We start from the raw sequence: 18,383 nt of genomic DNA, 5'->3' as shown, positions 1-18,383 counted from the left end.
AAGCAAGTCAAAAATGTTTGTCCCTTAGCAATCCTTTATGAAAATTAGACTTTAAAATCAGACATAAATGCGATATACGAACCAACCAGGAACTGTGTATGATCAGTTTCTAAATTAAGGAAGGCAGGTTGCTAGTTTGCCAAGTTTATGTCATGTGCGTCAGCAATGAACAGTTTGCAGATAGAAATTATAGTTTATATTGAAAAGTTTTAAACTTTCCTGGGGGATCCTCCATTACCAGTGATATTTATAAAGCCTCTTGTTACCATATGAAGCTGGCGAAAGGAGTATTATGTAGACCTACTTCCTACCTTCTGTGTTACCATGATAGATGGTTGGGTTCATGCATTCAAGGACTTGCAGATGTCAGAATAAAGATAACCAGTATCTCTTTCATTTCCTTCTTAGTCTTTACAAGTCAGCATACCGTCACATTCATTTTTTTCAGTTTTTCATAAACTGATGAAGTAAATAGAGCATGAAAAATGATCTTATTCTACAGATGAGGAAACCAAAAGCAGCGATGCTCAACAAATCGCTCATACACCACTAGATATTGCCACAGAAAGGACCAGAACTCTTGCCTTCAGATTTCATGTCCATTGCTACACAATGGTGCTCATGAATAAACTTACCTCCCATGGAGTGTTATAGAGACAGAGAGCAAGAATAAATATCTGACAGCCATGGAGGTCACTGTAAGGAAGGATGACAATTCCGTGATAAATAGGGATATCTCAGAGGCAGCCTTGACTGCACCTCTCAGGTCAGAGGTCCACTAAAGTAATGAACATATTCCCAAAAAAAAAAATCAGATTTAAAATCTCCAGGTCTTTCATAGGCAACCAAATAGTATCACAGCCAAAGTTGTAGACAATAACAATAACCCACACAGAACATCTATAGGGCACTTGATCTACACCAGATTCTACACCAAGAGCTTCATGCCCACCATGTCTTTTAACAGCAACCCTCTGAGGAAGACACTATCACTGTTGTGACACAGATAAGGAAGTTGAACCTTAGATTGTTTGTCAAGGTCTAACAACAAATACCACCGAGCAGAGAACGGAACCCATGCAACTTGCCCCCAAAGCTGGAGTGTTTCTCCTAAATTATTCCAACTCCTATGTGTCAACTGTAATGTCTATAGGGTGAGGGAATGGAAAATATACAGGAGTGATGGTTGAGTTTGACCCTGAAGATTCAGTTCAAGTGTTAGATTACATCTGAGAAGGCAGAGCCCACAGGGAAAGCCCTCAGTCATGGGAACCCAGGAGCAATCTCCAATTCTGTGTCTCAAACAGCAGATCTGTTGGCAGACAATTAAAGGGCATTAGAATGTCAAGGACCAAACTGCTTCTAATATTTTGCCACCTCTGTTTCCCTCTTGTTCTTCAGAACTTTCTGTTTTTGTTTGGTTTTATCCCATTTCAAGGGTAATTTTGTAGATCTTGATGTGGCTGCCAGTAGAGTTATGTTTCTAGTTATCCTCCAGAATTTTTAGCATGCTTTCTAACTCTTAGAAGACTCACTGCTTCTGATGAGACAAAGAAAGAAAATATCCCTTAAACACAGGTGCAATGGAATAAATGTTTGTGTCCTTCCAAAATCCATATGTTGAAACCCTCATTTCAATGTGATGGTATTTGAAAGTGGGGCCTGTGGGAGTGATTAGGTCATGATGGTACAGCCCTAATGAATGGAATTAGTGCCCTTATAAGAAGAAGTTGGAGAGTTGCCTAGCTCTTTCCTGCCATGTGAGGATAGAAAGAGATGTCATCTACTTGCAACTTAGAAGAAGTCCCTTACTAGGATCTGATCTCAGACCTCCTGCCTCCAGAACTGTGAGAAATAAATTTCTGTAGTTGATAAGCCATCCAGTCTATCATATTTTGTTATAGCAGCCTGAACTAAGATTTGTAGTGAGATGGATAGAACCTTGCCTCTCAGTGGAGTGTGTTTTCTGTTCACCCCTACATCCTGCTCCTGTTCCTAAAGTTTAGGTGGGAAGCAAAGCTAGCCGGCCTCCTGAGAACCCATCATTTACTCTCTACAGACCTGACGCCTTCCTAGTGAATCTCGGAAGAAATGCTATGCAGTCGCCTTTTGAAATGAAATGCTTTTCTATTGAACCAGAAAATAATCACATCCTCCCATTTACTCTTTAGGGTACAAATTGATCTGACTTGATTTGTCAGAGAGCCAGAACTGCAGGCAAATAGACACCGGAGAAATCAACCAATCTTTTAAGCCAGCAGTAATTGTTGCTCCTGTTGGCTGGCTAAATGACTTGTATCTGGAGGAGATGCTTGGAATGAATCAGAGTGCCCGAGGTGACAGAAACACAGAGCTTTCCAAAGTGGGCTCTAACAGAGCAAGTGTTTCTTTCTATCTTACAAGGATTTGGTTTCATGCCCCCCCCACCCCGCCCCCTTTCCCTTTTATCCTGTCTCCTGGAGCTAGTATCTTCTGCAGAAACCAAAGGTGATGCATGTATATAATGGTGAGGAAAAGTAGCTTGTGTGGAGATGAGAAGAGATGGGTGTAAGCATTTAGTACAGGGATATGCCTATTTCTGCCTTGGTCATTAATAAACCCAGGAAGTAAATAGGCACTATATCAGAGGGGGTGAAATCCTTTTGCTGGCAAGCTGTCCATTTTTAAATTGAAAAATAGTTTAAATATTAAAAAAAAACTGTGAAAAAATGTAATTGACACTCATGAATCAACTACCTAGATTGAAGAGCTGCTATTTTGTCATGTTAGCATTGATGCCTTTCCCTTCTTCCTTTCTTCCTCCCTCCTTCTCTCTCTCTCCCTTCCCTCCTTTCTCCCTTTCTTCCTTCCTCAGATACAAAATATTGCAATATAGTTACATCCCTGGACTTCCAATCACAGTTTTGTTCCTTTTTCTTTCCAGAGAGAAGAGCTCTTACCACATTAGAGTTTATCTTCCTTGTTCATTAAAATCCTTTTACTGTATAGATACATATGCAGAAAGATATGTAGTCCTCTTTGAAGGTGAACTTTTAGTATTAACCCTTGGGATATATTTTTCATGTATCTTTCAAAAACTTTAAAAAAATGCATTTGTAACTCAATTTAACTTTTTAAAAAATTTATTTTATTGAAGTATAGTTGATTTACAATGTTGTGTTAATTTCTGCTATTTTTTCCGTAAGATTTAATAGGATATTGAATATAGTTCCCTGTGCTGTACAGCAGGACCTTGTTGTTTATCCATTCTATATATAATAGTTTGCATCTGCTAATCCCCAAATCCCAATCCATCCTTCCCCATTTCTCGCCTCTGTGTCTGTGAGTTTGTTTCTCACAGACATAGAATCTGTTCTCTATGTCTCTGAGTTTGTTTCTATTTCATGGATAAGTTCATTTTGTCAAATTTTAGATTCCACATAGAAATGATATGATATGATATCTGTCTTTCTCTTCCTGACTTACTTCACTTAGAATGATATTCTCATATCATAGGTTCACCTTCAGCAATTTTTTACAAATAGCATTACGTTGCAATTTACCCATGTTGTACCAATTGATCTAGTTCAATGATTTTAACTGCTGTTGTATTGCTTTGTATGAATAACTCCAAATTTATTTCACTCCACCCTGCTGATAAACATGTTTTTTCCTACTACAAACAATGTAGTAATACATCTTCTCATTGAAGTCTCCTCTGGCCCTTGTATGAGGTTTTCTCCTCAGAGTATATACCTAAGAGTGGAATTGCTGGGTTACAAGACTTCTAAAATTTACATTTATTACTAAGTTGTTAAACTGTGTACTTAAAAATTGTTCACAGAGCATTCCCCCAGTGATTAGACTAATAGAGGAATAAGCTGTCGTAAACCGTTAGCAACAAGTCATTACAAAAAACTAGTTGAGTCAGGCAAATTGTGTTTATTTCCTGTAACCTGGTCCATGATATTTATGGTTGTATTTCCCTTCTTGAAATAAGTATATAATATAGTCTGTGTCCTCCTTGAGGTAAAATGTCTGTACTGGAATCTCTGGATTATTCTGCCATGAATAGACAAAAGGCGAATAGCTGGAGGAGAGGATCTAAGTTATGTCTCTGAGCTCTGAACCTCTATGCCATAGCTTGATCTTCAGACTTAGTTAAAACCTATACCCAGGTTGGAAAATGAGCTTTGTTTGTCACATAACCTAAAACACCTGTAGAAAAACAGCTTTTGGAAGTGGAAGGATGTACAAAGCATCTGGATAATATTGGAACATATGATTCAGGGTCATGGAGACCTCTGATCCTCAGAATAGAAACTGAAAAGTTTCCTTGTGTAAGCAGCCTGTGTGTATGTGTTTGGACACATTCACATTGGTGCTCCTGACAGAGCTCTGTCAGCCCGCGCTGGACCTCCATCACCTTCCCCTCAGAGGTTCTTCTTGTTATTTCAAGGGCGTCCCAAGGGTGTTGGTATATCACTTGGGCTTAGAAACAAGTTTGCTCATGTGTTTTGGCTCCTGACTGATCTCTCAGTGAGAATAAACCCCACTAAGCACATTGGAGGGCTTCCTGGGTGGCTCAGTGGTAAAGAATCCACCTGCAATTCAAGAGATGCAGGAGTCATGGGTTCGATCCCTGGGTTGGGAAGATCCCCTAGAGAAGGACATGACAACCCACTCCAGTATTCTTGCCTGGAGAATCCCATGGACAGAGCATCTTAGCAGGCCACAGTCCTTAGGGTTACAAATAGCTGCAGACAACTGAAGTGACTTAGCACGCACACATGCAAATACTTCCGAGTCTTCACTTCTTAGGAAGCCAGAGCTGCTTTGTTGTGTGGCAAAGTGGGGCAGGGTGAGGACGGGAAGAGAGACTCTGTCTGCTGAGCTCTAAAGCAGCATGTGTACCTAGATTTTTTTTTTTTAAAGATCTTCTCCAGCTTCTGGCATAATTCCTCTTCCTCTTGTCTTAGAGATTTAAAATTAGTCCTGTGCAGTGAGTTTGAAGTTGGGGGAACGGGGACTGTTACTCCATCCCCACACGGCCATCCTGCTGTCCCTTTTCTCCCCCGTGTGAGTTCGTGCTAAGTCACCTTAGTCATGTCCTATTCTTTGCGACCCCATGGACTGTAGCCCACCAGGCTCCTTGGTCCATGGGATTCTCCAGCAAGAAGACTGGAGTGGGTTGCCATACCCTTCTCTAGGGGATCTTCCAGACCCAGGGATCAATCTTACATCTCCTGTGATTTCTGCATTGCTGCTGCTGCTGCTAAGTCGCTTCAGTCATGTCCAACTCTGTGCAATCCCATAGACAGCAGCCCACCAGGCTCCTCTGTCCCTGGGATTCTCCAGGCAAGAATTCTGGAGTGGGTTGCCATGTCCTTCTCCAATGCATGCATGTATGCTAAGTCACTTTAGTCATGTCCGACTCTGTGCAACCCTATGGACAGCAGCCCTCCAGGCTCCTCTGTCCATGGGATTCTCTAGGCAAGAATACTAGAGTGGGTTGCCATTCCCTTCTCCACCTGCATTGCAGGTGGCGTCTTTACTACTGAGTCACTGGGGAAGACCCTCTCTCCCACTAGACACCTCATATTAGTATTCTCTCAAGTTTGTTCAGCCAGGCTTCAGCAATACGTGAACCGTGAACTTCCAGATGTTCAAGCTGGATTTAGAAAAGGCAGAGGAACCAGAGACCAAATTGCCAACATCTGCTGGATCATCGAAAAAGCAAGAGAGTTCCAGAAAAACATCTACTTCTGTTTTATTGACTATGCCAAAGCCTTTGACTGTGTGGATCACAACAAACTGGAAAATTCTGGAAGAGATGGGAATACCAGACCGTCTGACCTGCCTCCTGAGAAATCTGTATGTGGGTCAGAAAGCAACAGTTAGAACTGGACATGGAACAACAGACTGGTTCCAAATCGGGAAAGGAGTATGTCAAGGCTGTATATTGTCACCCTGCTTATTTAACTTCTATGCAGAGTACATCATGAGAAATGCTGGGCTGGATGAAGCACAAGCTGGAATCAAGACTGCTAGGAGAAATATCAATAACCTCAGATATGCAGATGACACCACCTTTATGGCAGAAAGCAAAGAACTAAAGAGACTCTTGATGAACATGAAAGAGGTGAGTGAAAAAGTTGGCTTTAAATTCAACATTTAGAAAACTAAGATCATGGCATCTGGTCCCATCACTTCGTGGCAAATAGATGGGGATGCAGTGGAAACAGTGACAGACTTTATTTTCTTGGGCTCCAAAATCACTGCAGATGGTGAGTGCAGCCATGAAATTAAAAGACGCTTGCTCCTTGGGAGAAAAGTTATGACCAACCTAGACAGCATATTAAAAAGCAGAGACATTACTTTGCCAACAAAGGTCCATCTAGTCAAAGCTATGGTTTGTCCAGTAGTCATGTATGGATGTGAGAGTTAGACTATAAAGAAAGCTGAGCGCTGAAGAATTGATGCTTTTGGACTGTGGTGTTGGAGAAGACTCTTGAGAGTCCCTTGGACTGCAAGGAGATCCAACCAGTCCATATTAAATCAATCCTGAATATTCATTGGAAGGACTGATGCTGAAGTTGAAGCTCCAACACTTTAGCCACCTGATGCGAAGAACTGACTCATTGTAAAAGACCCTGATGCGGGGAAAGATTGAAGGCAGGAGGAGAAGGGGACGGCAGAGGATGAGATGGTCGGATGTCATCACTGACTCAATGGACATGAATTTGAGTAAACTCTGGGAGTTGGTCGTGGACAGGGAGGCCTGGTGTACTGCAGTCCATGGGGTCTCAAAGAGTCAGACATGACTGAGCAACTGAACTGAAGTTTGTTCAATGTAAATTCCAAAGCTCCAGGCACATCACTTCCTGGCCCAGGGAGGACCTGAGCCTAGCCCCATACAGCATCTTGCAGTAGTTCAAATAAGACAGCCTGTTACAGTAGAGTCACTGAAGATGACCTCCTCAGAGCCCTTTTGGGGGCATTCATTGTTTTCCTCATGTGGCAGATCAGCAACCCGCACAAGTGCAAACCAACTGGTTGTTAATGGAGAAGAGAGCTGCAAATAGAAGAAAGAGCTTTACTGGAGCTTGATCAACTCCCTCCCCAACACCACCGAACATTTCTCAAAACGCAGAGTTATATTTGAAGCGTGTTTAGGTGTTACCTACTTCATCATTTCATTTATTTATCTACTCTATATAACAAACCATCTCAAAATGTAGTGACTTAAAATGACAGTGAATGTGTTATTCTCACAGTTCTGTACGGTGGTTGAGTAATTCCTCTGTTGTTTTCACCGGGTCTCATGTCAGTGTCTGTATTTAACTGGGAGTGAGGAGGAAGAGGTCCAAGATGGCTTCATTCATGGGTCTGCCCTCCAAATGGTCCTGGCTGTGAGCTGAGGTACCTTCTTCTCTTCCATCAGCCTCTCATTCGAGTTGGCTAGGCTGGGTTCTTTATATGACGTTTTTAGAGAAGTGTTTCAAGAGGGAGGAAGCTGCCAGTCTTCTCGAGGACTGGGCTCTGGAGCTCCTAATGTAGCACTTCTGCCACATTCGATTGGTGAAAAAACTGATGGGGCCAGCCTAGATTCAAGGCAGAGAAACAGACACCAGCCCTTAATATACGACACCGTTCAATCCCTGTAGGGTCTGATTTTGTTCTAGTTGAATAAGTCTAATGAAGGGGTCCCTTATTCTTTCTCAAGGCAACAGCTTCACGGAGACCATCCACAGCCTTCCCCCTTTAGATGGATATCCCCTTGGTTCAAAATAAGCATCAGGTCCCCTCCTTCCTTATCTAGTACGGGGAAGAGAAATCTTTTAGTGAGAGGAGCCAAAGAAAATTTACATTTACGACACACAGATGGAATAAGTTATTTTGTCGAAGTTCTGTTTGAGCTAGGTGTGCCTTTTGCAGACGGCAACCTCATTCTGAAGAGCTAAATTGGGCCAGTGTGGAGCTGAGGGGAAATAAAGCTAATGAGCTGATTGGGTCTGTATCTGGCTTAGACTTTAAGCGAGAAGGATAAAGGGGTCCCTTGAGGGTTCCAAGCACTTCAGCTTGGTTCAGTAGAGTGAGAAAACAGATCAGCTGGTTGGGGAGAAAACCACAGTCAGAAAGAAAGGGCCATATATCTCAGGAAATTATGTATCGTCATAAGTAGCTAGGTGGCACGAAGATTCCATAGAGGCAAAAGCACGCTAATGCAGTTTTGGTCTAGTGTCTTGTTATTCATAGTGTATTCATTGGACTACCAGGAGAATCGTGGCCCACTCCAGAACATGAATCAGAATCTGCATTTTAAGAAGATCATCAAGCACCTCATAGGCTTATTGAAGTTTGAGAAGCACTCGTCTAGAGTGCTCTCCTGATGCCTTTAATTCACACCCCATGGGAGACCCAGCAGAGAAGTGGTCTTACTTCCAATAAAGAACTGTGGTTGGCACCAACCTAGACAGCATATTAAAAAGCAGACACATCACTTTACTAGCAAAACTCTGTATAGTCAAAGCTATGGTTTTTCCAGTAGTCATGTACAGATATCAAATTTGGACCATAAAGAAGACTAAGTACTGAATAACTGATGTTTTTGAACTGTGATGTTGGAGAAGACTCTTGAGAGTCCCTTGGACTGCAGGGAGATCAAACCAGTCAATCCTAAAGGAAATCAACCCTGAATATTCACTGGAAGGACTGATGTTGAAGGTGAAGCTCCAATACTTTGGCCACCTGATGCAAAGAGCTGACTTATTGGAAAAGACCCTGATGCTGGGAAAGATTGAGGGCAGGAGGAGAAGGGGGAGACAGAGGATGAGATGGTTGGATGGCCTCATTGACTCATTGGACATGAGTTTGAACAAACTCCAGGAGTTAGTGAAAGACAGGGAAGCCTGGCATACTTCTGTCCATAGAGTCATAAAGAGCTGGACACAACTGAGCAACTGAACAAGAGCAAGGTTTTCCGGGAACAGAGAGGGTTCAGCCTGTCAGTCTGTGGACACCCACAATCTATTGCCCTTTTCTCTAAGCAGGGGTGCTTAGCCTTTTAAAAAACAGTTTTATTGAGATATAATTCACCTACTATAGAATTCATCCATTTAATTGAACAATCCAGTGGTTTTCATTGTATTCACAGATAAGGGCAACCACAGTCAATTTTAGAACATTTTTTATCACCTCAAGAAGAAAGTCTGTAGCTTTCAGTGATCACCCCCTCATTCTTCTATCCATACTCACCTTCCACCCTTCCCTTAAAGAACCACTAATCTTTCTTTCTTTTTGGTTGCATTGGGTCTTCATTGCTGCATGTGGGCTTTCTCTAGTTGCAGCAAGCCAGAGCTACCCTTCTTTGCTGTGCATGGGCTTCTCTGATTTGGGAGCATAGGAGTGCGGGCTTTAGTAGTTGCAGCACGGGCTCAGTCATTGTGGCTTGCAGGCTTAGTTGCTCTGAGGCATGTGGAATCTTCATGGACCAGGGATTGAACCTGTGTTCCCTGCATGGGCAGGCGGATTCCTATTCACTGCTTCACTGCATCACCAGGGAAGTCCAATCTACTTTCTCCATAAACTTACCCATTCTGGACTTTCATATGAATGAGATCATGGAGCATGTGGTTTATAACAATTTTTTGGATCCTGAAGATCCACTGAAACGCAAATGGAAACCATGAACCCACTTCCCAAAACATACATACACAAGTATATTCACTCAGAACTTCATAAAATTTTGTGCATTTTTTGAAACCTTTAGGGAGCATCTTTAGGGAGCCAAGATTAAGAACTCATACACTGTAGCCCATCAAGATGGGTAGTTGTCACAAGCAAGTCCTAGTCTGGTTTGAGCACCGCTGGCAGCAAGGCTGTGAGCTTGCAGGAATAGGTCACATGGGGTTATTACAGCCCCAAGGTGAAAAATGACTAAAGCAACAAGCAAAGGACAGACACCAAGTGTTTTCAGAGCTGAAGAAGCTGTTTATTACACACAGTTTGCCAAGGAGGGGATGATGGTGAACAGATGTGTCATTTGCAATTATTCCTAAAGATGTTAATTATGCAAATGGAATCTCTGGGGTTCTAAAAAAAGAACCCCATATATTATGGGGTGTTGGGTGTGCACAATCAAGCATGCTTGCTGACTCTTCCTCCAGGTAATCACTGTCGGTGCCAGACTCCTCACCTGGGGTTCTTATTTTCAGTGTGCCACCTTGAGAGCCAGAGAAGGGTTCTGTGGGCCACATTCTAACTGCAGAACACTAAAGCTGGATCTGGTCTGAGATCAGGGAGTATAATCTGTTCTTGTCCAGAGGCAGAAACTGAGGCCCAGAGAAATGATGGGACTTATCACTAGCAGAGCGAGGATAAGATCTCCTATCTCTTACCTCACAGATTCACTTTCACCTTGCCTTATTACATCAAAGAGGACATAACTCAGCTATTAATTTTCTCACCAGGGTGTCCTTGTGTGGAGTGAGGGCCTGGGAAATGATGTAAGCAAAATATCTCCCTAACCCACTCAGGATGTGCATGTGCCTGTATATGGGGAAGGGGAGAGCAAATAACTAGAATAGCATAGGGGTTATACTCTAAGCTGTGTTAGTCAACAGAGCAGCCACTGGTCCATGTGGCTATGTAAATTAAAATGAAATAAAATTTAAAATTCAGTTGTAATAGTCACATTCCAGACACTCAGTAGCAACTTGTGGCTCATGGCTACCACTTTGGACAATGCAGAACATTTCCATTGCTGCAGGAAGTCCTCTTGGACAGGGCTTTCTAGAGGCTAGCGTCAGATTTTCTGAGTATGAATCCCAGTAAAATCTCGAGTGTATTCCTTAATGTTTCCAAACCTCGATTTCCTCATCTGTAGAATGTACATAAGCACGGTGTTCACTTTGTTGGTTTGCTGTGAAAAGTATGAATGTAAATAAGATAATGTATGTGCTTCAAAAAGGTGCTTACGTACATGCGTGCTAAATTGCTTCAGTCTTGTCCAACTCTTTGCGATCACATGGACTGTAGCCCGCCAGGCTCCTCTGTCCATGGGATTCTCCAGGCAAGAATACCAGAGTGGATTGCCATGCCCTCCTCCAGGGATCGAACCCCTGTCTCCTGTGGCTCCTGCACTGCAGACTTATTTTTTACCACTGAGCCACTGGGGAGGTCCAAATGCTATCATCATTAAGCATCTCAGTATCCCGTTTAAGACAGTACAGCTTCTTAAAAAATATTTGTTCATTTGGCTGCACTGTGTCTTAGTTGCATCATGCAAGATCTTTTGTTGCCGTGCACGGACTCTAGTTGCAGCTCTCAGTCTTAGTTGCTTGACGGCATGTGGGATCTTAGTTCCCCAACTAGGGATCACACCCTTATCCCCTGCATTGCGTGGCAGATTCTTAACCACCGGACTACCAGAGAAGTCCCCAGGGCAGCTTCTCCTGATTGGAATGATGCAGTTTATTCCATGGAGGAGTAAGGAATTACTTGCTGGGGCACTAGAATGCCAAGAAGCCTGACTTGGTTGGGTTATAGTAGAAGGAGGTCAGGAACAGGGAGAAGGAATTAGGAGAGGCTGGGACTGGGGGAAGATGATCAGGATCCTGGGAACAAGGAGAAGACACAGTGGTGCGGGCTGTGAGAAATGCCCGAGGCAGTCTAGGGCAAGGTGGACAAGTGCCATACTTGGCAGAGACATGGATTTACCAGTCTGAGCATGTGTATAAGTGCTCCTCACCTCCTCACTTCCCTTGTGCTAACTGCTTGTCTGCTTGTCCACAAGAGGGAGGCAAGGGAAAGGAGAGAAGCAACTCCAAGTCCAGCTGGCTCTTTGCTGGCAGCTCTGGCCAAAGATTTGCTGTGGAGGAAGATGAAAATTCTGATGAAAATACGACTGCCTTTCACAGAAGCTTGAAGGTCTCAGCTGTGTTTTCCTCAAACCCATTTCCTCAGTGGAGAGGATCCTCCCCAAAGGCTGTGTGTTATTCAGCAAGTCATACTTCACGATCTCTTAGGAGGGCAGGGAAAATTTTCACACCTGGCTGGAGGCTGTGCCAACCTCCCAGCATCCCCTCCATCCAGGGTCAGCAACACAGGACATGGAAACTGTGAGTGGAGAGGAGAGAGGTGGCAGTCATCCAGGTAATTTGGCCCCACGGCCTGCCACTCCACAGTATTGATTGCACTGCCAGGGCTCATAAAGCACTGGGTTAGGCATTGAGAGAAGGTATTAAAAAAATCATTCTCTTTGCCCTTAGGGAATTTTCATGTAATTCAGAAGCTAGTGAGCCAAGGGACGAAGGGGCTTAGGGTGGCAGAGGGGGAGATAGGGTTTGCAGATGTATTTTATGCCCTGGTCTGCCCAAAGTGTTACCTTGGGTCAAGCTATTGCAGTTTTCTGGGTCTCCTCATTTTCATCACAGACACATTTAAGTGGATGGACTGGGTGATTTTAAAGTTCTCCATTTCTAGAACCCTGAGAGTCTAATTCAGATGTGGGGAGGTGAGCACCTAGGCTACGGAAGAAGATTCTTCCACTAGGGCTGTCAGCTTTATCTCATAAAGTATGGGATGCCCAGTTTCATCTGGATTTCACATAAACGATGAATACATTTTTTAGTACATGTCCCATGCAGTATTTGGGACATACTTATACTATGAGATTATCTGTTGTTTGTCTGAAATCCAGATTTCCTGGGCATTCTGTATACTATTTATCTACCCCTGCCTTCCACCAAACATGTCTGCACCTCTTACCATGTGGGGAAGGCATTTATGCCTCTCTACATCCTCTTACTGGGACTTCCTGATTAATCTGACTGGTCTGAATCTGTGAAATTCCTTGGCCACATTTGACTGACAAGGATAAGTGCGTCTAAGGCAAGGCCTTTGACTTCCTCTGCCTCCCACTGTCCGGACAAAAGCACTAGGCGTCTCTTCCTCTCCCTCTCTCTTGAAAGCAAATCTGAGCACGACTGCTCTTGGGGAAGAGGTAGGTAACTCCCCTCTTTTCCTGCTGCTCCCCAGCAGACCTCATCCATCCCAGTGGCTGAATGGACTTGCAGTCCATTCTGAGGGTCCATTTATCACAGACATGTCTGAGTGTTCTAGCTTCAAGACAGATTTGGGATGGGAGCAGAGGCCCCTTTTGTCTTAAAGTTTAATCTTTTTTTCTCCACTTTTGCTTTTACCAACAAACTCTGCATGTGGGGGATTATTGGGTGCTCACTGTCCTAGTAAAAAACGGACACTTTAATTCCACTGGGCCAGTACATTTCTGTGTTTTCTAGTTTGACTCGGGTTCAAATCAGACATATTAGCCCATTTACATAGAACCCTGATGACTGTGAAAAAGAAAAAAAGTGAATGGCATGTGACATCATCAGGCTAGAACCAGAGAGAATGGTCAGATATAAGTCATCCTGGGATACTTACAGAGGTGACTTGGGAACCTTATGTTGTAAATAAATACCTGCTGTATTAAAGAAGATAGGGAGGGCTCTTGTCCAGTTATCCAGGCCTGACAATTCTAGTTATAGACTTTTACAGTGAGATGGTTATACGAACATACCTCTTGAGATCCTTTGCCAGTGGGTGTTGTCGTCCTAGTCATTGGGATTTTTCCCAGCTCAGGTTCTTTATTTCTTGCCTGGACCTTTGCCACACACAGCATTGTCACTCCCTGCCTCCTACACTTGGCTTTCCTAAACACATATTATTATGTCATCACACTGCCTGAAATCTTACTCTTGCCTCAGAAGCAAGTTCAAACTCTTTAGTATGGTGCACCAAGACCAGGTGGATATGTCAGTCTTCACATTTTTTTGCCCTGGCTACTACCTTCCTTGCCCCCAGGCTCCTAGGTTATAGTCCCAGTAAACTTTTAGTTGTTTCCTAAATATTCTCCTTTGCATCACCAAATCTTTGCACAGTTTGGCCCTTCTCCTTTTAATGTCCTTCCTCTCCTCTCTTTGGTGAACATTTGCTTTTGAGAATTAACTCAAAGGTCAGCTTTCCAAAGTGAAAGTCACTCAGTCATGTCCAACTCTTTGTGACCCCATGGACTATACAGTCCATGGAATTCTCCAGGCCACAATACTGGAGTGGATAGCCTTTCCCTTCTCCAGGGTATCTTCCCAACCCAGGGATCGAACCCAGGTCTCCCGCATTGCAGGTGGATTCTTTACCAGCTGAGCTGCCAGGGAAGCCCCAAGCCTTCTTGAATTCCCCCGTCCTGGCTGAGCGACATTGTCCTTCCTCTGTGCTCTCAGACTGTACCATGTTGTATTGCAATGGTTGTGTCAGGAATCGGGTGCTCCCTCTTGTGTAGGACCTCCACAAGGGCAACATCTTGTGTCTTTCATCTTTGTAGTTCCTCACTGATGTCACATGCTTCTTCTATTTCCCCTATTATAAGGCCCAGCACAGCAGGGGCATCCAATAAATGATTGTTGCTTGCACGAGGACCATAGAATATAGCCCAGATAGCAGTTCAGTTCAGTCCAGTCGCTCAGTCGTGTCCAACTCTTTGCAATCCCATGAATCCCAGCACGCCAGGCCTCCCTGTCCATCACCAACTCCTGGAGTTCACTCAGACACACGTCCATCGAGTCAGTGATGCCATCCAGCCATCTCATCCTCTGTTGTCCCCTTCTCCTCCTGCCCCCAATCCCTCCCAGCATCAGAGTCTTTTCCAATGAGTCAACTCTTTGCATGAGGTGGCCAAAGTACTGGAGTTTCAGCTTCAGCATCATTCCTTCCAAAGAAATCCCAGGGCTGATCTCCTTCAGAATGGACTGGTTGGAGCTCCTTGCAGTCCAAGGGACTCTCAAGAGTCTTCTCCAACACCACAGTTCAAAAACATCAATTCTTTGGTGCTCAGCCTTCTTCACAGTCCAACTCTCACATCCATACATGACCACAGGAAAAACCATAGCCTTGACTAGACGAACCTTTGTTGGCAAAGTAATGTCTCTGCTTTTGAATATGCTATCTAGGTTGGACATAACTTTCCTTGCAAGGAGTAAGCATCTTTTAATTTCATGGCTGCAATCACCATCTGCAGTGATTTTGGAGCCTAAAAAAGTAAAGTCTGACACTGTTTCCTCATCTATTTCCCATGAAGTGATGGGACCGGATGCCATGATCTTCATTTTCTGAATGTTGAGCTTTAAGTCAACTTTTTCACTCTCCAGTTTCATTTTCATCAAGAGGCTTTTTAGTTCCTCTTCACTTTCTGCCATAAGGGTGGTATCATCTGCATATCTGAGGTTATTGATATTTCTCCCAGCAATCTTGATCCCAGCTTGTGTTTCTTCCAGCCCAGCATTTCTCATGATGTACTCTGCATATAAGTTAAATAAACAGGGTGATAATATACAGCCTTGACGTACTCCTTTTCCTATTTGGAACCAGTCTGTTGTTCCATGTCCAGTTCTAACTGTTGCTTCCTGACCTGCATACAGATTTCTCAAGAGGCAGGTCAGGTGGTCTGGTATTCCCATCTCTTTCAGAATTTTCCACAGTTTATTGTGATCCACACAGTCAAAGGCTTTGGCATAGTCCATAAAGCAGAAATAGATGTTTTTCTGGAACTCTGTTGCTTTTTCGATGATCCAGCGGATGTTGGCAATTTGATCTCCGGTTCCTCTTCCTTTTCTTTATTTTATTTTTTAACTTTACAATATTGTATTGGTTTTGCCATATATCAATATGAATCCACCACAGGTATACATGTGTTCCCCATCCTGAACCCTCCTCCCTCCTCCCTCCCCATACCCTCCCTCTGGGTCGTCCCAGTGCACCAACCCCAAGCATCCAGTATCGTGCGTCGAACCTGGACTGGCGACTCGTTTCATACATGATATTATACATGTTTCAATGCCATTCTCCCAAATCTCCCCACCCTCTCCCTCTCCCACAGAGTCCATAAGACTGATCTATACATCAGTGTCTCTTTTGCTGTCTCGTACACAGGGTTATTGTTACCATCTTTCTAAATTCCATATATATGCGTTAGTATACTGTATTGGTGTTTTTCTTTCTGGCTTACTTCACTCTGTATAATAGGTTCCAGTTTCATCCATCTCATTAGAACTGATTCAAATGTATTCTTTTTAATGGCTGAGTAATACTCCATTGTGTATATGTACCACAGCTTTCTTATCCATTCATCTGCTGATGGGCATCTAGGTTGCTTCCATGTCCTGGCTATTATAAACAGTGCTGCGATGAACATTGGGGTACACGTGTCTCTTTCCCTTCTGGTTTCCTCAGTGTGTATGCCCAGCAGTGGGATTGCTGAGTCATAAGACAGTTCTATTTCCAGTTTTTTAAGGAATCTCCACACTGTTCTCCATAGTGGCTGTACTAGTTTGCATTCCCACCAACAGTGTAAGAGAGTTCCCTTTTCTCCACACCCTCTCCAGCATTTATTGCTTGTAGACTTTTGGATCGCAGCCATTCTGACTGGCGTGAAATGGTACCTCATAGTGGCTTTGATTTGCATTTCTCTGATAATGAGTGATGTTGAGCATCTTTTCATGTGTTTGTTAGCCATCTGTATGTCTTCTTTGGAGAATTGTCTATTTAGTTCTTTGGCCCATTTTTTGATTGGGTCATTTATTTTTCTGGAGTTGAGCTGTAGGAGTTGCTTGTATATTTTTGAGATTAGTTCTTTGTCAGTTGCTTCATTTGCTCTTATTTTCTCCCATTCTGAAGGCTGTCTTTTCACCTTGCTTATGGTTTCTTTTGTTGTGCAGAAGCTTTTAAATTTTATTAGGTCCCATTTGTTTATTTTTGCTTTTATTTCCAATATTCTGGGAGGTGGGTCATAGAGGATCCTGCTGTGATGTATGTCGGGGAGTGTTTTGCCTATGTTCTTCTCTAGGAGTTGTATAGTTTCTGGCCTTACGTTTAGATCTTTAATCCATTTTGAGTTTATTTTTGTGTATGGTGTTAGAAAGTGTTCTAGTTTCATTCTTTTACAAATGGTTGACCAGTTTTCCCAGCATCACTTGTTAAAGAGATTGTCTTTAATCCATTGTATATTCTTGCCTCCTTTGTCAAAGATAAGGTGTCCATATGTGCGTGGACTTATCTCTGGGCCTTCTATTTTGTTCCATTGATCTATATTTCTGTCTTTGTGCCAGTACCATACTGTCTTGATAACTGTGGCTTTGTAGTAGAGCCTGAAGTCAGGCAGGTTGATTCCTCCAGTTCCATTTTTCTTTCTTAAGATAGCTTTGGCTATTCAAGGTTTTTTTGTATTTCCATACAAATTGTGAAATTATTTGTTCTAGCTCTGTGAAGAATACCGTTGGTAGCTTGATAGGGATTGTATTGAATCTATAGATTGCTTTGGGTAGTATATTCATTTTCACTATATTGATTCTTCCAATCCATGAACATGGTATATTTCTCCATCTATTAGTGTCCTCTTTGATTTCTTTCACCAATGTTTTATAGTTTTCTATATATAGGTCTTTAGTTTCTTTAGGTAGATATATTCCTAAGTATTTTATTCTTTTCATTGCAATGGTGAATGGAATTGTTTCCTTAATTTCTCTTTCTATTTTCTCATTATTAGTGTATAGGAATGCAAGGGATCCTCTTCCTTTTCTAAAACCAGCTTGAACATTGAAGTTCACGGTTCACGTATTGCTGAAGCCTGGCTTGGAGAATTCTGAGCATTACTTTACTAGCATGTGAGATGAGTGCAATTGTGCGGTAGTTTGAGCATTCTTTGGCATTGCCTTTCTTTGGGATTGGAATGAAAACTGACCTTTTCCAGTCCTGTGGCCACTGCTGAGTTTTCCAGATTTGCTGGCATATTGAGTGCAGCACTTTCACAGCATCATGTTTCAGGATTTGAAATAGCTCCACTGGAATTCCATCACCTCCACTAGCTTTGTTCGTAGTGATGCTTTCTTAGGCCCACTTGACTTCACATTCCAGGATGTCTGGCTCTAGATGAGTGATCATATCATCATGATTATCTGGGTCATAAAGATCTTTTTTGTACAGTTTTCTGTGTATTCTTGCCACCTCTTCTTAATATCTTCTGCTTCTGTTAGGTCCATACCATTTCTGTCCTTTATCGAGCCCATTTTTGCATGAAATATTCCCTTGGTATCTCTAATTTTCTTGAAGAGATCTCTAGTCTTTCCCATTCTGTTGTTTTCCTCTATTTCTTTGCATTGATTACTGAGGAAGGCTTTCTTATCTCTTCTTGCTACTGTTTGGAACTCTGCATTCAGATGCTTATATCTTTCCTTTCCTCCTTTGCTTTTCACTTATCTTCTTTTCACAGCTATTTGTAAGGCCTCCCCAGACAGCCATTTTGCTTTTCTGCATTTCTTTTCCGTGGGTAGCAGATATGTAAGTTAATT

This window comes from Bos grunniens, chromosome 11, assembly GCF_055505025.1.
Source record: "Bos grunniens cultivar Pamir isolate PY7600 chromosome 11, Bosgru_T2T1.0, whole genome shotgun sequence".
In the NCBI taxonomy this organism is placed as follows: Eukaryota; Metazoa; Chordata; class Mammalia; order Artiodactyla; family Bovidae; genus Bos; species Bos grunniens.
The sequence above is the reverse complement of the archived record's forward strand: the minus strand, read 5'-3'. Positions refer to the sequence as shown.